The sequence below is a fragment of the Vombatus ursinus genome, unplaced genomic scaffold (genome assembly GCF_900497805.2).
Source record: "Vombatus ursinus unplaced genomic scaffold, bare-nosed wombat genome assembly UNPS02014870.1, whole genome shotgun sequence".
Taxonomy (NCBI): Eukaryota; Metazoa; Chordata; class Mammalia; order Diprotodontia; family Vombatidae; genus Vombatus; species Vombatus ursinus.
Genome location: NW_020954648.1, coordinates 2,306,283 through 2,332,014, shown reverse-complemented (window position 1 = coordinate 2,332,014; position 25,732 = coordinate 2,306,283). Strand labels below are relative to the sequence as shown.

Below are 25,732 nucleotides of genomic sequence, written 5' to 3'. Positions count from 1 at the left end.
ATTTCTGAGAAGAGAGGAGCCAGACCAGGCTTATTAATGTAAACTAATAAGATAACTCCTCACTGCTTTCTAGGGAGTGATATGTTGAAAGGAGGGCTAGAGACTGGAAGGGCTTTTATGATGACTCCTGTATTATCTTTCACCCAAAGCCAGTTATCTCCTTTTCGTCTTCTTCCTTCTTTTCCAGTTATCAACATTCAGTATGTACACATTGAATACAAAGCACATCCAAAGATTTAGCAGATAGGCAGATCATTGACCCCCTTTTACCCTTTTATGCAGGTCCAGCAAAACCCATATGGGATATTTATGTTTTTGTTTTTTTTTTATTTCTGGGCTCTCTTCCCCTTCCGCTGTCCCTGTTACCAGAAATTCTACCTAATTGTTAATGTCTTGATCCCAATAAAGATACTCATATGTCTAGGAGGAGTCAGTCATACTTTAAGCAATAGCAGGATTTTTGTTTGATTGGGGAGAGGGGAGAATGGAGGTATTTGAACTTGGGGGCATGGTGTATTGGGAACTGTGGTGTGTGTGTGTGTGAATTCTTCAGGAGAAAGAAATTCTAGAGCTAGGAAGCCACTATTGGTTCACTCCACCATTTCTCCCAATAATAAATTGTTAGAAAAGTTAAGGTGCTCAACAGGATGAGGGCTTCTGTCTTGCTTTCCTTCATACCATCCCAACACAAAGGTACACAGGTGTACATATACACACCAGGAAGTCTGACCCAGGGTGTATGTGTGGGGCATTGCCTTGGTTTGCTAATGTGGAATCAGAAAGAGATCATTTAGCTACTTAGCTCATTTCTTTCATTGAACAGATGAGGAAACTGAGGCCAGTAGTCACTTCACTCAAGCTACAAAGCTAAAAAATAGCCTATCTCCTGGATCTGAATCCAGCTGAGTATAAGACCAATGCATCCCACTGCCTCTCTGAGGGTGCTAGCTTGTCTGTATGGTGGACATGGGTAGAGGCGTGCCAGTGCTTGTCTGAGTAGCTCCCAACCTGTCTCTAGACTATGTGCTTATGTGGGTCTCAGACTGCCAGTGTCTGTGGCCCATTTTCCGAGCCCTTGTGTGCCTCGGTTTGCTTTGGCATCTGTGTGCCTCCATCATTCTACGTGCCCTGCTCTGACTCCATCCATGTCTGTATCTCCGGGTGGGTTTTGGAGTGGGGGTCAGTACATGCTTCAGCCTATTTCCGCATATATCCGTGTATGTGTATGCGAGTGAGAAACGGTGGTGAGTCCTGGGGGAGCCCACGGCCCCCGGCCCCCTCTGCCGGCAGCTCTCTCATAGTCTGCATGTCAGGAGCAGGCTCGGAGCCTGAGAGCTCCAGAGAGGGAAAGGGAGAGCAGGCTGCGGGGAGGGGAGGAGAGGGAGAGAGGGAAGAAGGAAGGGAGGGAGGGAGGGAGGGAGGGAGAGAGGAAAGAAAGGGGGGGGAGCAGAGGAGGACCCGGAGAGCGCCAGGCAGCTGGAGTTTTTGCAGCGCTTGGCCGGGCTTCAATGCACAGCAGCGGCGAGCCGCGGCGGCAGCAGGCAGCCTGTGAGCTCTGGCGGCGGCGGCCGAGCCAGCGGCAGCCCAGCTCGCTGCCCCCTGCAAACTTTCCTACCAGCTCGTCCGAGGGGCCAGGGGGACAGCCCAGAGGACCCGCACCAGTAGCAGCCGCCGCCGCCGCCGCCGCCGCCGCCGCAGCCGCCGCAACCCTAGCAGCCCCAGCAGCCGCAGCAGCAGCAGCAGCAGCCGCGGCAGCAGGAGCTCCAGTGGCGGCAGCAGCAGTAGCAGTAACAGTAGCAGTAGCAGCGGCGGCAGTAGCAGCAGCAGCAGCAGCAGCACCCAGTCTCCCTAGGGAGCAGCTGCCGAACCCCGAGTCCCTTGGCATTGCCCCCCGAGTCCTCCAGGGGGGACACGAGTGGTGCCTGGCCAGCTGACGCCTGCCTCCGGAGCTGGTGGACGCGTGGGGGGCGGGGAGGGTGCCCAAGGTGGAGGCAAGAGACCCGACTGGCTGGGGAGAGCTGCAGTGCCAGGGGAAAGCTCTCCCAGCCCGGCCACCCGGGCACCCGGGACTGGGGAGCCGCCGGACTTGGGCGATGGGCGGCGCTCAGTGACGCCGCGGTTGCCCGCTTGGCATCAAGGACATCGAGCCCTCCGGGGGGGTGGGGTGGGGGTGCTGGGGGCAGCCCCCAATCGTCATTGCAGCGGAGGAGAGCCTCCACAGCTGCCCGGCTTTGGGGGGTATCTGGACGAAAGAGGGGTGCTTGGAATCGCTTATCAGTCTTTTTTTTTTGGACATTTCTCGCCCTCGGACGGTGGAAGAGGATCTATTCAGAGCCAAAGGCTTTACCTTATTCTTGGTTTTTCTTTTCCTTTTTAAACCCCTTTCCTTTGCATCTGTGGAGTATTTTTGTTTGGGATTTGGGATTGAAGAGGCATACAGAGAGACATACACACACGCACATACAGAGGGAGAGACAGAGGGAGAGAGAGGAGAGAGAGAGAGAGAAAGAGAGAGGCAGAGACACCATCTGCAGTGTCAATGCGGCGCTCCCGCTGAAGGAGGGAAAAGCGGCAATCCCAGGTAAGAAGCTGAACTGCGTGCGGGTCCCTGCCGGGGAGAGAGGAGGCGAGGACAGAGCAGCTCCCAGGCCGGGGGCTCCTTCCCTGTCCGTCTATCTGTCTGTCCGGCCGCATCCTGGGCTCCGGGAGGATAGTGTAGACATGGAGAGGAAGTGGGTGAAGGGAGGTGTCTGGGCGGAAACGTCCCTAGGTCCTGGTGATTCCCCCACATACCCCTCAAACCAGCCCGGATCCAACCAATCATGCGCACCACCAAACACACGCTCACACACATGCACACACACACACACACACACACACGCACACACACACACACTCATACACTTTCCACCTGGAGACCTGCTTAGGTGCAGAGCTACGAGAATAGGTATTTTTCCTCTTCTTTCTCTCTTCTGACTCTCCCTACGTTTCGACTTCTCCACGGCACGACTTTAATGGTGTTTCTTTTTCCCCCCCCTTCCTTAAAAAAAAAAAAAAAACCCAATCTTTAAAGAAAACAACATTTCCTTCCTTCCCGTAGCAGCTGAGGGAGTATTTCTGAGTTCCCAGCTTTTTCGAGTACCTGCTTTTTTTTTTTTTTTTTTTTTTTTTTTTTTAAGTGGGAGAGGACGGGGGAAGGGGTGGGGGAGAGGGCTGAAACCTGATCGGAGATCTTCTGAGATCCGCCCTGTGCAAACGCTGCTCGGCAGCCCTTTGGAGCACTCTGGGATTTTAATTATTATTGCAATTTTGGGGAAATAAATGGGTATGCTCTGGAAGCCAGAACGTGTTTTCCCCAGTAAAAGGCAGTGCGGGTGCCACTCTGAGCCAAAGCATAGCGTTGCCTCTCTGGAAATGAAACGGAGTTCAAGCTTTGGGGGGGCTTAAGGAATGCTTTCCTCGAGGGACTGTTACATTGGCTTGTTCAGGGACAGTATGGACCCTCTGGGATTCACCAACTCACAGCCATAGTCACTGGGTGAAGCTCAGACAGGACTGGAGAAAACTGAATAAGGGACACCTGATTGGGTTCTCTCTTTTGCCTTCCCTTTTTAATGTATAGTATGGGACTAATAGGTTTCACCCTGCTATCTTTCTTCCTCAACCCACCGTCTGAACCTATCACATTCCTTTAGAGGTGTGTAGTTGAGGAAGAAGAATGGGAGGGGATATTCCTTGGGGGAGGTGGCATGGGGATGGAGTGGGGGAGATACTTTCATCTCACCACCATCCAGATGGTAACTGTCTTTTAAGTAAGAGGCTTTCTTGGTTTAGATACAATCTCCCACAGACTAGCTGATCTTACTGTTTGACGATCTATAAGAGGCACCACAGTCCCTGCAAGCCTTTAGGGTGGCTGCCTCATTCTTCCAAAAGCTTTTCCTAGCCTCCTTGGTTGGTCAGCCAGATGCTTCTCATTTTCTAAACTTTTCCCAGACTGGATGCTCTAGAAGGGTCTTCCCAGCCTCACCAGCTCTCCATTCAAAGAGCAACTCAGACTGGGAATCTAAAGTTTGAACAGGAAGGCTGAGCGATCTAGAACCAAAATGATTCAACCTGGATTGCCTGACAACATCGTGCAGATATCTATCAATATAGGTACAAGTCTACCTGTAGATATAGACTCAGACCTGAATCTATCTCTTATTAAGTTAATGCACGTTGAAATCTGGTAATAAAGAGAGTACTTGTGTACCCTCTGTTATAAGATCCTGCTTTTTATTTGGGGGAGGAGTGGCGGGGGAAGAGAAGCTTTCTGAACTAGGGGTGGAAAGTCTGATGTATGTGTCCAAGCAAATAAAAAAAATCAAAAGATAAAAAAGAGGACCCCCCACCAGGTCAAGGTTGGGTGGAGTTTCCAGGGGGTAGTTTCTGCAGATTCTTGAAGAAAGGCATGGAGATGGTGATCTTCTCAGATAGTCTCCTTTTCTGGCATCTCCAAACTCTTTCAGCTTCTAGGTCTCTGGTTAGGACAGGCAGAGGCAGAGCTGGTGCCCTGGGAGGAGGACTGTATTCTGGTGTGCTATGAGAGCTGCTCTTTGATTGATTGAAAAGGGGGGAAGGAAATAAAGAAGAACCGCCACAGTGGAAAAAGCCCAGTGAGGGGAAAGATGATTTCCCTTTTCAGAATGGTGTGAATCTGCACACATCCAACCCCTCCCACTTCCTCGTTGACACATACCCCCGGAGCCTGGCTGTATACGTCCGCTGGTACAACCTGACAATAGTGCCCGAAACAAGTCTCTTTTCTGTGCTGCAACAGGAACCTGAATTTATGCCCTCAAATTATGTAGCTAGGGACAACTGATCCAAACATTCAGCAGCACATGGATTTTTATAGAAATATTGTACTATGGCAACAGTGGGATGCCTCCTAGGTAAATAAATATTCCTTCATAAGACCTCGTTTGAGATAAAGGTTTTAGGGACAGGTCTCTCAAATGTTTGTAGCTCTTTCCCCTGGATTCCTGCTCCATTCTTAGCTTCCCCACAGCCCTGTTTTCCTTCAATATCTCTCCCTCACCCCAATCTCTTCTGCCTTCATGTGTTTGCACAAAAGAAGAATTTAGATTGCTTTCGATGTCATTTTCATTCAAAGCAAGGAGTGGTTATGCTAAGCTTCTAGGTTCAAAAATCCCTACATTTTTCCGCTAAGCAATAGACATAAAATTGCTTTCTAGTATAAATCAAGCATTGATTAGCATCTGTGCAAAACCTATGTGTAGTGGACCTCATTTTCCTGGTTCTCCTGCCCAGCCTTGGACCATGTCACATCTCCTCATCTACCCTTGTTTCTTTCTTTTTAATTTCTCAGGGGTCTTAATCATTTTGCAGGTAACTGTGTTGGAAAAGAAATCTCAGCCATGAAGGAATTGATTATGTATGGCAAATCTAGGATGCTTTATGTGCTACAAGCTTTCTTGGATTGGTGCTGGAAAGCTAGCTGCCCTTGGGCTTCCAGACAGAATATCCACACCCTCCTTCTTGGAGGCTTTTTTCCACTTTCAGAGGACTTTATCTCAGATGCACACTGATGTTTGGCAAATATTTTTTGGAAGACTAGGAGACAGTTAACTTATTTCCTTTTTTCTTCTCTCCATCTCCCCCTCCTCCCGTTCATTGCTGCTCCTCTCTGCAGACTTCGAAATCTGAATAGCAGAGCCCATGGATTGCCTACACTCTGTCTCTCCTATTATTTTAACCACAATGAGTGTCATTTGGGACTAGAGTCAGGACCTTTTGGGAACTGAAGTCTTTGGGGAGGTCAGTGAGCTGATTGGGGTGAGGGTAGTAATTTAAGTAACCTGGATTTGTAGTTATAACCACTGTGTGACTGGGAAAGAGAGAGGTTTTAGAAAATGCTTATCTTAGGCACATTCTCCCCATGGTCATTTAAATAAGGCATATAAGTGGCGATGGATCAGAGATATCATAAGGGACTTCTTGATAGGGTTGTGTCAGTCAATCAACAAACATTTATTAAGTGTCTCCTGTGTGCCAGGCACTGCTAAGTGCTAAGGATACAAAACGAGCAAAAGACAATCCCTGCCCTCAAGGAGCTTGCAATCTAATGGTTTTTTAATGTAGTAAAAAAGAATAATGGGTTTGAATCCCAGCTCTGCCACTTATTGGTCATGTGAAGTAGGGCAAATCTTTTTTTTTCTTCCTGGGCCTCAGTTTCTCCATCTGTCAGATGGGGATAATGATGCCAGATCTGTCAATCTCATAGAGTTGATATAAGGGTTAAATGAAATAATGTATGTGGCAGCTTTAAAAAGTTCAAGATGTGAGGAGAAGGAGGATGGTGGTGATGGTTATGATGATATAGGAAAAACTCTATTTTATAAACATAGGCTATGTCTGCACAGGGAGACAAATGTACCAACAGTGTACCGTTGTCCAGAATACCCTCTGAAGTAAAACTGCACCAGACTCCAAGGCCATCATAAGAGACTTCCCCCTTCCTCTTCTACATGAGCACCTGCTCAACTCCCACCTTTGACTCATCTGCCTCCTGGCTTTTTGCACGCATCTGCCTGCCCATTGGCCCTCAAATTTGTGGCACTCCAAGAAATCAATATAACATGAACTTAACGACAGCTGGATGATTAAGTGTTATTTATATTTAAGAGCGGCATTTTAAAAAGACGTCTGGCTAATAAATCAAGCGGCTGTTTAGGAGATCCACATGATTAGGGTAATTGCCCTATAGGCTCTGATGAGCACTGCTTAGTCCATTCAGAGCCATGCAGACATTAGCTATTAATAAGGAGTGAAATACCACCTCCGATCCCATAGCCTCCCCACCCCTTCCTCTTCCTTCTCTCTCCTTCACTTTCTACTTTCCCCTCCCCTCTGCCAAGTTTATAACATTAAAGTTGGAGCATAAAGCTAGAGTCAGCAGTGAGACCGAAGGAAACCCATGCTGCTAGGCAATAATAGATGGGTTTTTAAAAAAAGAAAACAAGGCAGGCATCATGATTCAGAGAGCAGAGACATGACCTCCTTCTGTGGGCCTGAGGCTTGGCCCCTCTGCTTGGTTGATACTCAATTCAATTCAATCCAACAAACATTTTAAAATGTCTACTATGTGCTAGCCAGAGGGCTAGGTGCTGGGGATACAATGACAAAAGCCAAACCACTCCCCCCCACCCCCAGATTCTGTTCTCCTGGGATTGCTTATATAGCTAGGAATCAAGATTTTCTGGGTACCATATTTGGTCAGTGAGGCCTTGGAAGGGAAGGAAATAAGCATTTATTAAGCACCTACTATGTGCTTAAAAGACACTGTGCTAAGCACATTAAAAATATGATCGTATTTCATCCTCACAACAATCCAAGGAGGTAGGTACTATTATTATCCCCATTTTATAGTTGAGGAAACTGAGGCAGGCAATGGTTAAGTGACTTGCTCAAGGTTACACAAAGCTAGTAAGTGTCTTAGGTTTGAACCTAAGTCTTCCTGATTCCACATCTAGTTCTCTATTTACTATAGCACTTACCTTGGCATTAAAGGCCTTTAACAGTCAGGCTCTGGCCTACCTCTCTGGGTTTATTGCATGTGATTCCCTTTCAAATACTCTCTGTTCTAGCCAAAGAGGCCTATTTACTCTTGTACCTCTACACAGGTTCCATGAACCCCCATCTAGGCCAATGCATAGGCTGTCTGTCCTCCATGCCTAGAGTGTTCTCCAATCTTCCTCTCTGCTTCTTAGAATCCCTACCCTTCTCCAAACCTCAACTCAAGTGATACCTCCTACATGAGACCCTCCCTATTTCCTCACCTGTCCCCTCATCCATAACTGCTTCTCCATATCACTTTCCATTGACTCTGTCTATATTTCATATTTATTTTTATCTGTGTGAATGTTGTTTCCACTCAGTAAATTAAGTTTCTTGAGGACACAGAATTATTCTGTTTTTATCTATGAATTCCCAGAGTCTAGTACAGTTCCTGGTACATAGTAGGTATGTACTTAATAAATACTTATTGAATGAATGAATGAAGGTCATCAATGTCTTAAGGAAAGGTGTCCATTACTCATGGGATGTTAAGCTTGGATTCCCCTTAATGAAAAATGAGCAGTGGATATCCAAAGTGAGAATGCTCTATAGATCTTTTCACTGGCTTTGGTCCAGGTGAAAATTCTGTGACATGCCTGGAGTATAAACAGGAAGATCTATTCAGAAAAGATGCTATGGGCCACTCTTGAGGATACTGAATAGTTTAGGGGAAAGAACATTGGTTTTCTTGGAATTTGAACCCTTACTTGAGGAACATGGGCAAGTCTCAACTTCTGCGAATTCTTCTTCTATAAAATTATGGAAATGGCTTTGATGATATCTCTAGTTCCTTCCTATTCTAACTTTCAATGAATCTATGAATCCAGAGACTCTGGCCCTGGGTTTTTGTTTGTTTGTTTGTTTGTTTTTGTTTGTTTTGACCACTGGCTAACTTTATGACCTTGGGGGAAAAATCAATATATTTCACTGAGACTCAGTTTTCTTGTATGCAAAGTGGGAAAAATGCATAGAATCACAAGATTTTAAGTTGGAAGGAACCCTATTCACTTTTTTAAAAGTAGTAGTCATTTAATCTAATACTTTCAATTTATAGAGGATGAAAATAAGGTCATATAGGTAGTAAAGGGCAGAGTCAAGATTGTCGTGTGTTATATGAGCTGCCCTTTGATTGATGAAAAGGGGAGTAGGAAATTAAGAAGAACCACCACGATGGAAAGAGTCTAGTGTGGGGAAAGATAACTTGAGTCTTGGTTTAAACCTAATCCACTTTTCACCACCCACTTTTTCTTGAATGTAAATTCACGCAAGACTGTGCCCATAGCTTGCTTGGAGATAGTGTATTGAGCAGAGTTATTCCTGACAACAGTTATCATTTATTTGGCCCTCCCTTTGTTGGGGGGGGAAAATTGTGAGGGAAGGATCCATTTCTGTTCTGAAATCCATGAGACTTATATTTCCTTGCTCCTCCCAGCAGCTGCTTGAAAACTGTTAGTGAACTTTGTTCTAGGGTTCCTGATTCTGGAATCTGAGGGGTGGGATGGGGAGGACATTTTTGTGTGTCAGAGTTGTGATGCCTCCCATGTTAGCAAATGGCCTCTCAACTTCGGCTAGTTTAGACCTGTTGGGGGCAACTCTAGTAGGCTAGCCTTTGACTGATGAAAAGGGTGGTAGCATCTTCATTAGGCCTGGGACGGGCTATTCTGTAGAGATAATGATCATGAACTGAGGCTGAATGGACTTGCTTTCTGATTTTGAGAACCATGAGGATGTTGGGACAAGTACCTGGGGAGGATTGTGGGAGCCCTTTGCTTAGGATCTTGAGAATATACAGTCAAGTGCTTGAGTTTGTTTGAGCCCCATCTTGCCAGAGGTAGGCAGATGAACTAGATGACCTCATGTCTCTCTGACCCAATTATTCTAGCAAACAGCCCTGGATAGCTATCTCTGGACTAATGTTATTTTTTTTCCTTCCAAAAAGGCATTCAGCCCACATATGTGTTTAAATTAAATCAATATGTTGATAAATCAAATTAATTTAAAATAAATTAATTAATTCAATGAATATTTATTTAGCACCAGCTGTGTTCGGAGCACTGTACACTACATGAAGAGAGAGACAAAGTTTGGATAAGACACAGTCTCTGAGCTCATGGTGCTTACACTCTAGTGGTGAGATCTGACATGTGCACTATAATGCAAAATAACATATTTGTACATTAAAAAGATACAAGCATCCTCCAGGGAGTGTGATATAGTAGATAGATATGGACTCTAGATTCAAGTTCGCCTCTTATGCTTGTTATCTGTGTAATCTGGGCAAATCACTTAATCTCTTCCTAATCTCACGTAATCTTTCCTTAACTATAAAATAAAGAGGTTAGATTAAACCAAGGGTCAGCAAACTGCAGCCTGCAGCTTTCGTATGGCCTTTGAGCTGAAAATGATTTTTATGTTTTTAAATAGAGTTTAATTGTGTTAAAAAAAGGTTTTAAAAACCTCATTCTTAATTTAGGAGTACACAAAAACAGGCACAGGCCATAGTTTGCTGACCCCAGCACTAGAAGGTCTCTGAAGTTCCTCCCACTTCTTTTAGATGGATGAGACTTTCCTTGCCTGGCCAATACTCCAACTGTTACTTTTATGGAAAGGGAATCATTCGGTATGCTTGGAGTTTCTTCATCATCCCGTCACTGGCCCAGCAGCTGCTGGCAAGATGAAAGGCAGGCTAGGATTAAATTCCCACAGAAGAGAGGGCCCTGAGAAGACTAACAGTTAACAGGTGTTTGCAAGCTTGCAAGCACTTTCCTATCTGCACTCTGGACTCTGGGAAACTTCCCCCACCCTCTCTATGAAGCCTTGGCCTTGGATACAGCAAATTGGATTTGGGGATGTTTTGTCCCCTCTGACACAAAACAGATCACTTGCTAAGAGGATATTCTCTGGCAGACAGTGTACGGAGCAGCCTTAGCAGAATCAATCCCATGCTCCTATAGGAGAGAAGCAGTCCGTCTGAAAGTTAGAGTCAAAGGAGGCAGATGGGAAGACACCATTAGAAATCTAGGAAAAGAAACCAGCCGTGGAAAGGCTTCTGAAATCCCTGTATACTGTTCATTTTTCTTTTATTGCACTCAAGTGCCTCATTTCAGATTGGTAGAGAGAAATGTCCGTGGGGGTCATTTGGTTTCTGTAACTAGAAGAGGAATGAGGTCAAGCGCAGCGACTGGAAGCAGAACATTGGAGGTGGGTTTTTTCCGCTTCCTTTTAGGAGGCAGGTGTAGATGAGTAGGACGTGCAACTGAACTTAGGCCTCAGAACAGGCTGGAGTGAAATCCATCCCATCTTGCAAAGGTATTTTCTCTCTCTCTCTCTCTCTCCCTCCCCCTCTCCCCCCTTCTCTCTTCTCTTTTACGCTCTCTTATCTCTCCTCTCCCTTCTCTCTCTCCTTTCTTTTCTTTTTCACTCTCTCCTCTCTTGTCTCCTCTCTCTCTCTTTCTCTTTTCTCTACCCTTATCCTCTCTCTCCCCTCTTCTCTTTCACTCTCTTATTTCTCCTTTCTCTTCTCTTTTCTCTTTCACTCTCTCCTCTCCTCTCTCTCCCTTTCTCCTCTCTCCCCCCTCTTCTCTTTCACTCTCTCTTCTCTCTCTCCTTTCTCTTCTCTCTTTCACTATCTCCTGTCTCTCTCTCTCTCTTCTCTCTTCCCTCTTTCACTCTCTCCTCTCTCTCCTCTTTCCAGGTAGTCCAACTTATGCTTATGAATGAAGTAATGGTTTGTGCACTGAGGACAGTAGCTGAGCTCTGGTGGGTCTAAGGAAAGACCTTTTGTGTAAGTGATAATATTTTTAAAACTCTAGGTTCCCAAGTGAAATTTTTCCAAGGGGCTTTTCTCCAACCTCACTGCCTAGAGAAATACCTTGGCCATTTGTCATATGCCCTCTTCCCTTCCTTATCCTAGAATCCCTAGGTGGGATAGGGAAGAGAGTGCTGGGCCTGGCAACAGGAAAACTTGAGTTCTAATCCTGCCTCAGACGCTTACTAGCTGGGCAGGTCATTTAACCTCTCTCAGCCTGTTTCTTCATCTGTAAAATGGGGATAATAATAGCACCTACCTTCCAGGATTGTTGTGAGGCTAAAATGGGATAATTTTTGTAACGTACTTAGCACAGGGTCTGGTGCATGGTAGATGCCTAATAAATGCTTGTTCCATTCTTTCCAAGGTCAAATCATCAAACTCCTACAGGAGACTTTTGATTCTAGTGCTTATTACTGTGCTCTTGAAATTACTCTGGATTACTTTATAGAAACATCATATTTACTTACTTAGAATATTGGACTTCCTAGTTTCTGTTGCACCCTCCCCCCAGCTCCTCAAGGAGAGAAGGACTGTTTAATCTTTGTCTCTCTGTGCCCAGTGCTTAATGCAAAGCCTTATAATTGGTATAATAACTTACTATTTAAGAGGCAGTGTGTATAGTGGACGGTGAACTTGCCTCTAAATTAGGAAGATATGGGCTCAAGTCATATATGACAGAACCATGGTTCCTATAGGGATCTAAGGGTCCCTTACCATAAAGGCCACCAAGTTCAAACCTCTCTTTTTAGAAATGAAGAAGCTGAGGCCCAGAGAGATTAAATTTAATTTTCCTGTAGCTAGGAGGTATTTGAGGCAGGATTTATACTCGGGTCTTCTTGACTACTAGTCCAGTTCCCTCTCCACTGGGTAAGTAAGCTGCCTCAAGCCATACCCCTGGCTAATATTTTGTGATTGGGGTGAATCACTTAACCTCTTAGAACTCAGGCAACTCTCTAAGGCTATAAGTTGCTGAGCAATTATTTGCATTGATAGGAATTGTTTCAGTTTGCAGGTAAGGAGAAAATCACAGGTTTGGCTTAAAAAACAATAACAATGTGACCAGCATTTACATATCATTTGAAGGTTTGTGAAGTGCTTTGCAGATATTATCTCACTGGATCTTCACAAGAGACCTGAGAGTTAAGTGCTATTTTTATCCCCATTTTACAGATGAAGAAACTGAGGCAGAGAGAGAGACAGAGACAGAGACAGAGAGAGAATTTGAACTCTGGAACCTGTGTAATCCCTGTTCCTGGATGGATGAGGCTGGTGGATGGATTGAGCTGGGGAGTTGTGAGCTTTGGTAGCGCTAGGCAAATCATGGATGTTCATACTTAGTTTGGCACCAACGGGATGATATAGTACCTGGGAGAGATAGGGAGACCCAGTATCCCACCCTGCCCCCCTCCCCCCCCAAAAAAGAAAAAGAATTTAAACTCAGGTCTGAGATAATATTGGTAAAGTGCTTAGCACAGTGTCTTGCATGTAATAGGTACTTAATAAATGCTTATTTCTTTCCTCCATCCTCTTTGACTCTAAATCCAGTACTCTATCCACTATGCCACCCAACTAGTTGTTTATTTGTTTAATTGAATGGGACTCCAATCTCTTCAGAGTCTTCTTATTTCTTAGCTACGTCCATAGCAGTAGGTATTTTTCTCCCTTTTTCTGGCAGGCCTGGGAGGTAGCCCCTAAATGAAATTCTGTATACTGGCCCTCTGGAAAAAAATGGCAGGAGTTATCCAATCAGCCCAGAGGAATGGATTTGGAGTCAGATGACTCGGGTACAGCTACCCCCTCTGTCACTTACTACCCATACAACCTTGGACAAGTCACTTAAAAATCTGTGGGCTTCAGTTTCCTCATCTGTAAAATGAAAGGGTTGGATTAAATTGTTTCCAAGATCCCTCTTAAACATATGATCCTAGAATCCTATATAGTGCTTTGGTTTTTTTTTTTTTAAAGTGCTTTCTTCACAATGAGCTTGAGAGATGGGTTGTCTTATTATCCTAATTTTATAAATGAGAAAAATGAGGCACAGAGAGAGGTGAGGTGACCTGCCCAGGGTCACATTGCCACTGTGTTAGTTCTGGGAGTATAGCGTTCTGATTTGATCTCTTACTTTTTCACGTCAAGGTCGCTGTCATCCTATATCTCTCCCTTTCTTCGTTCTACTTATTTAGCTCACTTTCCCTTAAATGGATACAATATGAAATTTGATATTTTTATATGTTTGTTGGTTCATTGCATGCCTGTTTACTATTCTTTATTTTTAAAATTGAGAAATGGGGTGCAGCTAGGTGATACAGTGGATAGAGCACCTGCCCGGGACTCAGGAGGACCCGAGTTTAAATTTGACCTCAGACACTTACTAGTTGTGTAACCCTGAGCAAATCATTTAAACCCAATTGTCTCCAAAAATATTGAGAAACAGTATGGTAGAGTGGTAAGAGACCTAGTCTTGGAGCCAGAAAAACTTGGGTTCACATCCTGCCTTTTGACACATACTAGCTGTGACTGAGCCTCTGGATGCCCCAAGGCAACTCTTTAAGACTCAGTGTCACAGAAAAGTTGAACTATAACCTAGAGAGAATTCCTACACCAGTAGTTTTCCACACTGATGATATCACAGGTCCACAATAACAACAATAACAACAACAAAACTAAAATTAAGATATTCTTCCTCCACCCCCAAGACAAAGCAAACATCATGGGGTGATGGGAACAACACCAGATTAATACTTAGATGACTTGAGTTCTAGCTATGATCTTGGACACCTCATGACCTCCATTTCCAAATCTTTAAAAACCTATGGAGGTTGGACTAAATTTATAGAAAATTCTTTCTGGTAGGTGCAGTGGTCTGAGTTGCATCATGCTATGCCGTCCTGGCTGCTTGTGAGGCATTGGTTTGAGCCAAGTAAATTATAGTCCTGTGCACAAATGGGCATCCTATCAATATAATTTGATGATGATGATTTCCAGGCTGGCTTGGTTGTGGTGGTCCATTAACATAGTGGCTTCTGGAATTGTTTTCCAAGAACATTCGTAACCAGCGGTTGTATACTCAGGTAGTGATAAGACCATAGATGGATGTTGTTCAGTTATATTTCAGTCATGTCCAACTCTTCCTGACCCCATCTGGGATTTTCTTGGCAAAGATACTGGAGTGGTCTGCAGGCTCCTTCTCCAGCTCATTTTACAGATGAGGAAATTGAGGCTAACAGGGTTAAGTGACTTGTTCAGGGTCACACAGCTAGTAAGTGTCTGAGGTTGGATTTGAACTCAGGAAAATGAGTCTTCCTGACTCCAGACAGGAAAGCTGTCTAAATTTTGAGTTAGCTTGAGTTTAGAATGGGAGGAATAAAGAAAAAAATCTCCCAAAGAGCACATTTTCTGCCTGATTCTCCCACTTCCCCACCCCATGCTTAAATTCCAGAAGCACTTTTCCTTGAAATTTGCTTATGAATGGCATAGAGTAGGTTGGGAGACCTTAGCTTGCTTCACATAGAGTTGATGTGAAATGTTGTTTGGAGTTGCCATGATTTTCTAGTGGAGCTATCTTCAGAAAGTGAATTGGCAGTCTTAGACCAAATGGTTTCTTGCGAATGTTTCCATTTTTCCAATGGAAGTAATGAATGAAGATGGATGTTTGTGGAATGTTGAGTATAATGACATTTCCTTGCAACATTTGTTTCAGTTGTAGATATTGAATCAGAGGCATCAAACTAAATGGTAAAATAAATGTTTGGAATTGAAGAAAAAAGCTTCAGCTGTTTAGATGCATCCCTCTAAATCCTGGTTCACCACAATCAATGTTTTACTGAGAGAGCATCTGCCAACCTGGATTGGGACTTAAATATTCTATTAGTTGTTTTCATTGACCGGAAGACCCATGATCCGGCAGCAAACTGAAGATTGAATTTTCAAATTTCTCACAGGAAGTATTTTCTATCTTTGAATATTCATTCTGTTCAGGTGACGAATGTGTGGGAGAATTGTGGGTAGGGGGAGGGTTCAAGCCCAGAGTTATTTGGGTTGTGATCACCTAGAGACACCGTCTGTTAGTGCGTTACTCCCAAATACCGAGCTGGCTGCTTGGCTGCACCACGGAATGTTACTGCTTTCCAAAGTGAAGAACAGTTGCTAACACACACTTACTAACAAAATTCCCTTGGTGCCCATTCATAAAGCCTCGCACTGGTGATTCTATCAGCATTAAACTGTTTGGTGACTGAGTTTAGAATTATAGGAATCGCGGAAATGAATTAGCAGTAAATCAAGTCCCAGCTGAGTCTGAACCCAACTGCAGCGGGTTTTAAATTAAAAATATTTCGCCAAGATGAAGCAGTTGTAAGTCAAGCACGGGAGCTCTGTCATTCTTGACTTTGGAGAAGTCGCAGCTACCCTTTTGAAAGGAAAAACCCTGACAACAGCCTGTATTGATTCCTTGCCATGCAAGGAAATTGCCACTTCATTTCTGCCGCAAATGGTTGGTTTTCATAAAGAGCTAAAAAACAAAACCCCAAAAAAACCTAATACCAGAAGTGTAGGAACATGGGGACATGTGGGCAGTAGGGCAGGTAGGGACAGGGTGGGTGATGGGGGAATGGGAACAAGGACTGCTATCCTTCCCTGGAGGGAAATCTGGGTCTGTGGGCACTGGGCATGCAGTTTATTTTCTTGCTTGAATCCTTTTTGATTCTTTTTGCTAAGAGATCTGTAGGAAAAGACAACAAAAGGAGCACTTTTGGAAGGCTACAAGGCTGTCATGTTGCCAGTGACAATTGCGGCATAATGGGAAAGAGTTTGTGTAAGTTATAGTGCCCTTTGAATGGAGCTCCTTGGATATATGTCCACAGCCTCTCCAGTCCCGCCTCTCTGCTGCAGTATAAGCCTGAGTGTTCTCCCACCCATCCACTCATCCACAGTGGCTAGGGAATAAGAAGGTCTAGGTTGAAATTTTCTTGGTAAATCTGCTTCCTGGCCTAAGCCTCAGTTTCTCTTTCTGTAAATTAGGAGAAACCATTCTTTCTTTTCCCTTCTATGGGAATACGGTCCTCCACTAGAGTCCCACTCTGATACCTCATCAGGCCATGATGGGGAGTCTTGGTTCTCACAGGTAGTGCTGGCAGATCATGAGCTCTGGAAGGTTCTATTGAACTGCACAGACTTCAGAAATTGGATCATTGTGTCATAGTGAACATTATGTCACAGATAGAGTACTGGCCTTGGAGTCAGAAAGACCTGGGTTTGAATCCTGCCAGGGATGCTTGTGGCTGTATACCCTGGGCAAGTTGCTTAAAATCTCTGGGCCATATTGGTTAAATGAGGGGGTGGACTTGATGACCTCTAAGTTTCCTGCCAGCCCTGAGTCTGTGATCCCATGACCAGGTTAGCTACCCCGGGGACAGGCTCGTCACCACAAAGCTGTTCCCTCAGTGACAAATTTAACAGCTGGTCAAAAGTTGTCCCTAAGCTTCAGAGGGGCTGTAGTCTGAATGAGTGGAGGGAGAGCCCATAGCTCCTTGAAGTCTTTAAGGACTGAACTCTGGGCATGTGGCGAGGATGGATGTGGTCATTAAATAAAAAGGCTAGGCACACCATAGATTAAAATGTCATTTAAAGTCAGAGGAGAGGGAGAGGGAGAGGGAGAGAGAGAGAGAGAGAGAGAGCGAGAGAGCGAGAGCACGCGAATGAATGAGAAATAGTGGTTTGGTTCTTTCATTATTATTCCCTGGTCAGTTTCCGTAGATTTTCTGAACCGGGGTCCAGAATCCATAAAGAGAAAAAACCACTTTGGCAGGGACAGAGAAGAAGGATCTTTGGAGGAATGGCAGGGAGGTGGCAGGAGGCAGATGGGTCAGGCCACTGGAAGTCTGAGTAAGAGTGTGTTAATCCAACTCTCTGGGCCCTCTGGTGTTGGAATGGAAGAGTGGGATGGCTCGCTAAGTCCCTGTACCTAGCCCCATGGACTTGTTCCTTGTATTTATCCTTGAAACTGAGCATTGTGTAATGGAGAGGGGTCTAACCCTAGAATCGGGAAGACCTGGTAGCTGTGTGACTACAGGCGATGAAGTCACTCAATCTCTTAGTGGCCCCAGATAATACCTCTAGAGTCAACAAATGACAGGTGAGTCATCATCGATATGCCCCAATGGAGGGAGTTTCCACACTGGCCATTCCACTCTCAAATCTGTCAAATGAGGGATTTGGACCACATGACTGATTTAGAGCAGAAAGGACCTCAGAGGTCATGTGGTCCAAATCCCTCATTTGTTGGATGAGGAAACTGAGGCCTAGAAGGCTTAGTAACTTGTCCATGGTCACATTGATGTTAAGGATCAGACGTAAGACATGAATCCAGGTCCTTTGACTCTTAAGACCTCTGGTCTTTTTTTTTTGGTGCTATACTGCGCAGCTAGATGGTGCAGTGGATTAAGTACTAGACTTAGAGTTAAGGATCTGAGTTCAAATCTAGCCTCTGACACAAACACAATATGTGACCCTAAGCAAGTTGTGTGACCCTGGGCAAGTCACTTGACCTCTCTTAGACTCAATTTCCTTATCGGTAAAGTGGGAATAGTAACAGCTGCTACCTCCCAGGATTGTCACGTGGAGCTTGTCTAAAATGCCTTGTAAACCTTAAATCGCTATGTAAGTGCCAGCATCGTCATCATGCAGCTTCCCTACCAACTTTCTCCCCAGTTCTTCAGCTGCAGAAGTATACGTGATGCCTGTGAGTTGCTCAGAGATTATTAGACCTAGATGTATATGTAGGCAGAAGGGCCACTGTTTGGCCATTGTTCTGAAATGCTCTGCTCTCTCTTAGCAGCCCCAAAGAGTGTCTTTAGCTGTAAAATTGGAAGGAGATTTGGAGCAAAACAACAGAGCTGCTGTCCTCCGTATACTGCTCTTCAGTACCTTGGTGCTGCTAATATAAATGGCGTGTGCTCGAGGCTCTCTGGTTGAGCGGGAACAGGGGCAGGCTAGGTATTTTTGAGATCTAGCTTTTCCAGAGCCCCTCAGAGATGATAGGATTTCTGTTCTTCTGCCCTACCTCCTCCCTCAACCCCCTGTCAGCATTAACAACTACTTTCAAGAACATAATACATTTTATGTTCAGTGCTTATTGTCCAAGGGGAGATCGGTGAATTTTCTGTGTGTTATCTGGTGGCAAAATATTTTCCTTCTAGTGGATGGGGTCCCAAAGAAGGGAAATGACAAGTGTGGTGAATCTGTGGCTGGGCCAGGAATAGAACGAGATTGTGTTGATTGAGCTGACATGTGCTTTGTCCCCAGTCCTGGAGTTCCCCTCCCTCAGAAGCAAGAAGCTCTGGGATTGGTGAATAAGGACTGAGTCACTTTAGCCTTTTCAGGAGAATTTCCAGCTGAATAGTCTACCCCCACTCACCAGCTCCATCCCCCGAACTTCATTTTTATTTGTAACATCTACTTGACTTTTGCATTTGAGAGTCTCTGGTCATATCCCTTATAGGATTAAAGGTTCATAGATTTTGAGGTAGGAACCTCCAAGGTCAGGGAGTTCAACCCTCCTATTTCACAGATGAGGAAACGGAACTTATTACTGCTTTTGCTTTGACTTTGTTGGGAGGGTTTAAAGGGTTTCAGGTTCAGTTTGAGGCTCAACTTGGGAAGTGTAAGAGACTTGGCTAAAAGCTGGTGGTACAGTTGGCTACATGACCCCACCATGCTCTTTTCTATTGCTTTCCTGATTTTTTACAGAGTGAGAAGTTAACAAGAACCTAGTTGCTTCATGCTTCACGGTTCCTGACTTGTCCCCCATCTTAAAACACTGGGTTTTTGAACTTAAATATCTTATACCTTTGGGTAGTAGAGAGTATAATTCAGACTGGCCTGCTCTCTGTTCCTTGTGTAACACAATCTATTTCTTACCTCCATGTCTTTCTGTGGAGAAGGGTGCTCTCCTTCCTCACCCTTGCTCCTAAGAATTTTTACCTCCCTTTCAAGGCTCAGCTCAAATGCCATTTCCTGTATGATGTCTTTCCTGGTGTTCCCAGTTTTTAGTTCTTCCCCCAAATTAGTTTGTGGACGTTTCATATTTAATTTCCTATACACATATATTTCTTTTCAGCAGAATGTAAGCTCCTTGAAGGCAGGGGCTATATTTTTGGTCTTTGTATTCTTACTACCTAGCACTGTACCTGAAGCAGAAGATATTTAATAAAGATTGGTTGAATGGAATTGAATTAAATCTAAGCCCACTGGAATTAGGAAGAGGCTCTCCTTTAAAGAAGACTGCTAGGTGGTGAAATGGATAGAGCTCTAGGTCTGGAGTCAGGAAGACCCGAGTTCAAATCCATTCCCCAACACTTACTAGCTGTGGGACCCTGAGGAAATTACTTAATTTTATTTGCCTCGGTTTCCTCATCTGTAAAATGAACTGGAGAAGGAAATGGCAAACCTCTCCAGTGTCTTTGTCAAGTAAACCTCAAATGGGGTCACAAAGAATTGGAAACAGCTGAATAATAATTCCTTTAAAGTCTGTACATAGCAATTATATTTCTTTTTATCATAGGCCACAGGCCATAGAATGTCAGAGCTGGGGTGGACCTAGATATCTCTTAATCCAGTCCCTTCATTTGGCAGAAGAAGAACAAGGCACAGAGCAATTAAATTCCCCAGCTGCAAAGGTTATTTTCAATTCTATATTTAACTTTCCCGTAGTAACAACAGACATGGTATGTGAACACCTAATCAGTCAGGGACCTTGACTGCTAGACTTACAGTTTAGTCTGATGATCAAACAAGAGCTGTCAATATTTTCCTACCATAAGGAAACTATAAGAACTCGACCCCCTCGATAGCACCCCTCCTCCATTGCCATTGACCAGAGAAAAGGACGAAGGAGAATGAGAATGAGACAAAAGACAAAGGGATGAGATGAGAATGAATGATTGACACTCAGCAGTGGCTCTGCAGGCCTTTACTCATCTTCCCTTTCTTCCTACCTTCCCAACCCCCATAAAGACAGTTTTAATTTTCAGGGTGACATCAAGTAGAAGAAGGTACCCTTCCGCCTGTTTCCTTTGAGCTGAGTGTCTGTGACGCGGCTGCTGATTTGGGGACCTTTTGAGGGAGAGGTAACAGCTCAATCTTGCCTGGATGTGATGGAGGGCTATTTCTGTTGTAATTACTTTTAACATTGATTGAGAGCTCATTGCTGTTCAGAGTACAGACAGGGCTGACTCTATGTCTCAATGAGATGGAGACAGGGAGGAGAGGAGGAATATTCTCTGTGCAAGGTGGCAACAGCATAGCCCAAGGTCAGGAGTGGGTCAGTGGATGGCTGCTCAGAATCCTTCTGGGTCTGTGGGTACTTGTCAAGGTGGGCAGGCAGGGGTGTGCTGTAGCCAGTTCCAAATGGCCCTGGAACCAATTGTTCAATTTTCAGTGTGAGCGTTTATACCTCAGAAATCAGCAAATGCTACAAGCCAGGGCTTGGTTTATTGTTTTGTTGATTTTCTGGACTTAAGAAAGTGATGAAGAAAATACTGACAATGCAGATTAAACGTATGTTGCGAATACATTCTCTCTCTCTCCCCCGCTCCAGAGAGCTGATTGTTAAATATTTACTAGCACAACCCCATTTGCAGGGAAACCTGGGAAGGGATGGTATGGAAAAATTCTCAGATGTTATATAAGAGAGAAGGTTATATAAAAGCAGATGTGTCTAAACATGGGTCCACATGACATATAATGGATTTAAAGCTGGAAGAGACCCTCGATGTCATGCAGTCTAACCCTCTATTTTATAGATGAGAAAACTGAGGACCAGAGCGGTGAAGTAGCTTGTTGAAAGAAACTCAACTAGTTACTTCTTGAGCCAAGATTCAAACCCATTAACCTTCAGTCTAGCAATATTATGCTGTATTATATAGCATATATATAATATTCTATTCTATTTGATATTAATTTATACCACGCACAGTACAGTGTAAGCAGCTGGCAGAAGAGTACCTAACTGGAGCTTGGATGGGGGCAAATGAGGCAATACTACCAAATGTCCTGGTGTGGTTGCAGTCCAGCCCCAAAATAGAGCCCGTCTTCTTCCTATATTGGGGTACCAGTTAACTAGAAGCTGTTGGGCACTTTGTGAGTTTTGGTTCTGTTGTTTTTCAGAAGATTGGTCCCTTATGAAGATATAAAGATATAAAGATATATGGGAAGACAAAAGGAAGCAATTTAGGTTTCAATAAGAAGACATGCATCAGTAGGGAGGTGGACCACCTTGAGGATGTTGGTCAATCGGTCAATCAATCAACACTCTTTTATTAAGTGCCTACTATTTGCCAGACACTATGATGCACTAAGGATACAGAGAAGAAAGCAAAAATTGTTCCTGCCCTCAATATGCTTACATTCTATTGGGGAGACAACATATATAAATCTGAACAGACAAGATAAATACAAAGGAGAGAGGAAGTACCTTTAGAGGGGATGGCGTTAGCAGTTTGGGGTGAGGGCAGCATCAGGAAAGACCTCCTGGAGAAAGAAGCCCATTAGCTGATTCTTAACAATAGTCAGTTAACTGACATTTATTAAGAATTTTTAGGGGGCAGCTAGGTGGTTCAGTGGATAGAGCCCTGGCCTTGAAGTCAGGGGGATGTGAGTTCAAATCCAGTCTCCCAGAGACATGACACTTACTAGCTGTGTGACCCTGGGCAAGTCACTTAACCCTGATTGCTTCACCAAAAAGCAAAAAAAAAAAAAAAAAAAAAAAAGGCAATCGGGGTTAAGTTCCTTAGTTGAGGAGAGAGACGTCATACTTTGAGACTCAAGCCCCATGTAGGGAAGGGCCCTGGGACACTGCTTTGTGATTATGGAAACAGATACCATGAAGCTGCTACCAGGGAGGGAGGAGCTCATGTGAGATGCAGCTGATGGGGGTGGGGCAGGGAAACTTGCCATCTGGTAATTTCTTCTTTTAACTAATTATTCTTGCTAACCGGGTGCTAATCTTATTTGTTTCTTCCTTCTGAAGAAATAAAACCACATTCATTACTTCCTAAATTTCAGTGCTGATGGACAAACCCACATGTAATAAATACTTATTGACTTTTCAAACACCAGGTTTCTCCTCTCCAGTTACGGCCCTGGTCTCAGAGATTGCTACTGGACCATATGCCTCTGCATCGCCAGGAGAATTCAGATTGGAAGGAGAGTGGGAAGGAGGTACCATCCATAACTCAGAAGCTGCTAAAGATCAGGGAAATGGAGAACATTGGGGGATTTTATAGTTCAATCTCTTTGATCAACTGAACCCGTGGCCATAGGTCCTTGGTGACAATTACCATCACTGTATTAATCATCCTCATTATTTTTTTTTGCCTAGACCCCTGTGATTTCATTGATATAGAAAACTCCTTTTACCAGTTTAGTTATCAGCTTTTGGTCTAAGAGTTAAGTGAGGGCACGGAGAAATTAAATGATCTTTCCAGGGTCACACAGCCAAGTATTTGTCAGAAGGAGGACTTGAACCCGGGTTTTCTAGACTGCAAGGCTAGCTCTCCAGCAATTTTATTGCATTGTTTGTTATTATTACTTTTCATATATAAGTTTATTTCTGTTTTCATAGGGTCTGCCACAGTAGTTGCTTGGCAAATGCATTACTCTCACCAGGTAGTGGCGGTAGCTGATGCTGTTACTACCAGTCATTTCAAGTTCACCATCTCGACCCAAGACCCTCCCTTGGCTTTGAATGGAGGTGGATGGGGAATCTTGGCTCTGGCTCAATGCAGTGGCTGCTGCTAACTATTAGTAGGTAATTATTGCCCGGAGCCTACCTGCTAATTACCCACAGCATTGCAAGTCCAGAGCATCTGCTAATTTACCAACAACCAAGGCACAGAGCTAAACCAATCAAACAGGGACTTGGGGTGATGCGTCCAGTGTTGCATGACACAATTGTGTCTGGAGATATTCATGGGCATGTGGCAAGGATGTTTGTTGGGAAAAAAAACCCTCAACCCTGGGTCTCTGGTTGCTGGCAAGGTAGCCTTCTGCTCAGTTTTATGGGTCTTTTGTGGTTTTCATGGTATGTGACCATCTTCCCCAGTAGAATTCTTTGCCTTAAGCACCCTGAATCTCTGAGTATGCTCAGCTCTCTGGGTACTTCAGTCATAGTATCAGTGAAATTGAGCAACAGACTACTTGAGCTTCAAGCATTGATGGATCTTGTGAATAAAAGGATGAAAAAAGCATTTATTAAGCACTCACTGTGTACAAAGCACTGTGCTGAGCTTTGGGTATGCAAATAGAAAAGCAAGACAACCCCTGCTTCAAGGAGTTCACATTCTAATAGGGGGAGACCCCTTGTAGAGGAGGTTTCAGCTATAAGCTGATGCCAATGTCCCAAAATCTTTAGGATGCAGTGGCAAGGTAGATAGATAGTAATGCATCTTTTAAAATACCGTTTCCACTGATAAGATCATGTTTGTAGACCTCTATCTCATGCTAACTAGGAGAGGAACAGGAAACAAGCCACAGTTCAAAAGCTGCTGAAGACTGAGGAAGTTTAGAAAGTGGGGTGATTGGGTCATTTGTATAGAGAACAGGGCCTGGATTTCAGATAGTCTGTGGAAGAGGTGGTCTTTCCACTGATGGGAGTGCCCTGCAGAGAAAGCGTAAGGGTTTGTGCCAGAGCCCACCGTGTTTAAAGACTAGGAGGGACAGGATCATAGCATTTAGTGCAGGAAGAGGGGCCTTATGGATCATCCAAGCTGTCTGCCATTTTTCCTGCCCTCGGGGAAATTAAACTGGTGAACAAATTCACAGCAAGGAGGTAGTGTGGGAGTAGTATAAAGAAGGCCAGATTTAGTGTCTGATGCTCAGCTATTCTTCCTATTTGTTCAACTTCGGGCAAGTAACTTAACCCCTCTGGGTCTCAGTTTCCCCAGCAGAAAAAAAGAGGAAACTGGATCAGATACTCTCCAAAGTCCTTTCCCATGCTACATTTCTATAATCAGGTGTTATGTGACTCATGGGATCATAGATACAGAGCTGGAGGGGACCTCAGAGATTACCCGGTTTAACCCTCTCGTTTTACAGGTGAAGAATATAAGACTTAAGGAGTTTAAATGACTTGCCCAAGGTCACAATGACTTGCCCAAAGGTTCATCTATTAGTAGTAATTAGAACCCAGGTCCTTTGACTTCTGAACTAAAACTCTTTGCATTTAGAAGCCCTTAATGAGAAATCAATATTTAATGCCAAGAAATGAATCTTTGATTGTGGTAGAATTTAAATGGGAGGGAGAAGGCTAGGCATGGAGTGGGAGAGGAGGAAGGGAGGAGGGTACAGATGGCACTTCCAATACCAAAATATATAGGACTTAAAGGTTTGCAAAGTACTTTATTCCTAGCACTCCTGTGGGGCAGCTTGTAGTTGTCCAGTTGTTTCAGTGTGTCTCACTCTCTGTGACACCATTTGGGGTTTTCTTGGCAAAGATACTGGAGGGGTTTGCCATTTCCTTCTCTAGCTCATTTGACAGATGAGGAAACTGAGGCAAACAGGGTTTTAGTGACTTACCCAGGGTCACAGACCTGGTAAGTATTTAAGTTGGGATTTGAACTCAGGTCTTCCTGACTCCAGACCTGCTGTCTACCTCCCTCACCATCTAGCTGCCTCATAGGGCAGCTTCTAGATGAGGAAGCTGAGGCCCAGAAGTTTGGTATTAAGGCCACACAGTCAGAAAACGTTGTTGCTAGGATTAATTAAAATTCGAGCCTTATAACTTTAAAACTAATGGTCTTCCCATTACCTCTTGCTGCTTCTCCTAGCTCCTTTTGGTTGTAAGACCTAACTCAGCCTTCCCACCACCAACACCCCTCCACCTTTACTCCCAAACTTCCTTCACACTGAGGCTGATGTGAAAGTGCTACATTTACAGGTCAGGTGACTGCTATGCTCTCCTCCAACTTCCCCATAGATCTGTTAAGGTCTGGGGAAACAAGAGATTCCATCTATCACAGCTATGAGCCCCCTGGGGCAGAGCACCATTAACACTAATATGGTGAAAGGCTGAAGAAAGAAGCTAGAAGCATGGCACTTTGCCTCTGACTTCCTTCTCAAGCATTCGCCCAAACTTGAAAACTACCTTCTTCCCCATATTCTGGTAGTCTCATCTGGCTTTTGATCACAGGACCACTCCTGAGGCTAGGAACATAGTTCCAGCATGCCATTGTGGGTGGGGGTAAAAAAGAGGGACTTGGAAGACCAGGAAGGTATGGCTTCCAAAACATCTATGGGTGTCAT

General features: G+C 44.4%; 1 protein-coding gene across 1 annotated transcript in view; it reads left to right on the top strand.

The window, feature by feature from the left end:
- Positions 1-2,304: 2,304 nt before the first annotated feature.
- Positions 2,305-25,732, top strand: part of PLXNA4 (plexin A4) — a 627,680-nt gene continuing 604,252 nt past the window's right edge. The window contains exon 1 of the mRNA XM_027842295.1: positions 2,305-2,581. The gene's annotated coding sequence lies outside the window, so the exon portion shown is untranslated. The remainder of the gene's footprint in view (positions 2,582-25,732) is intronic.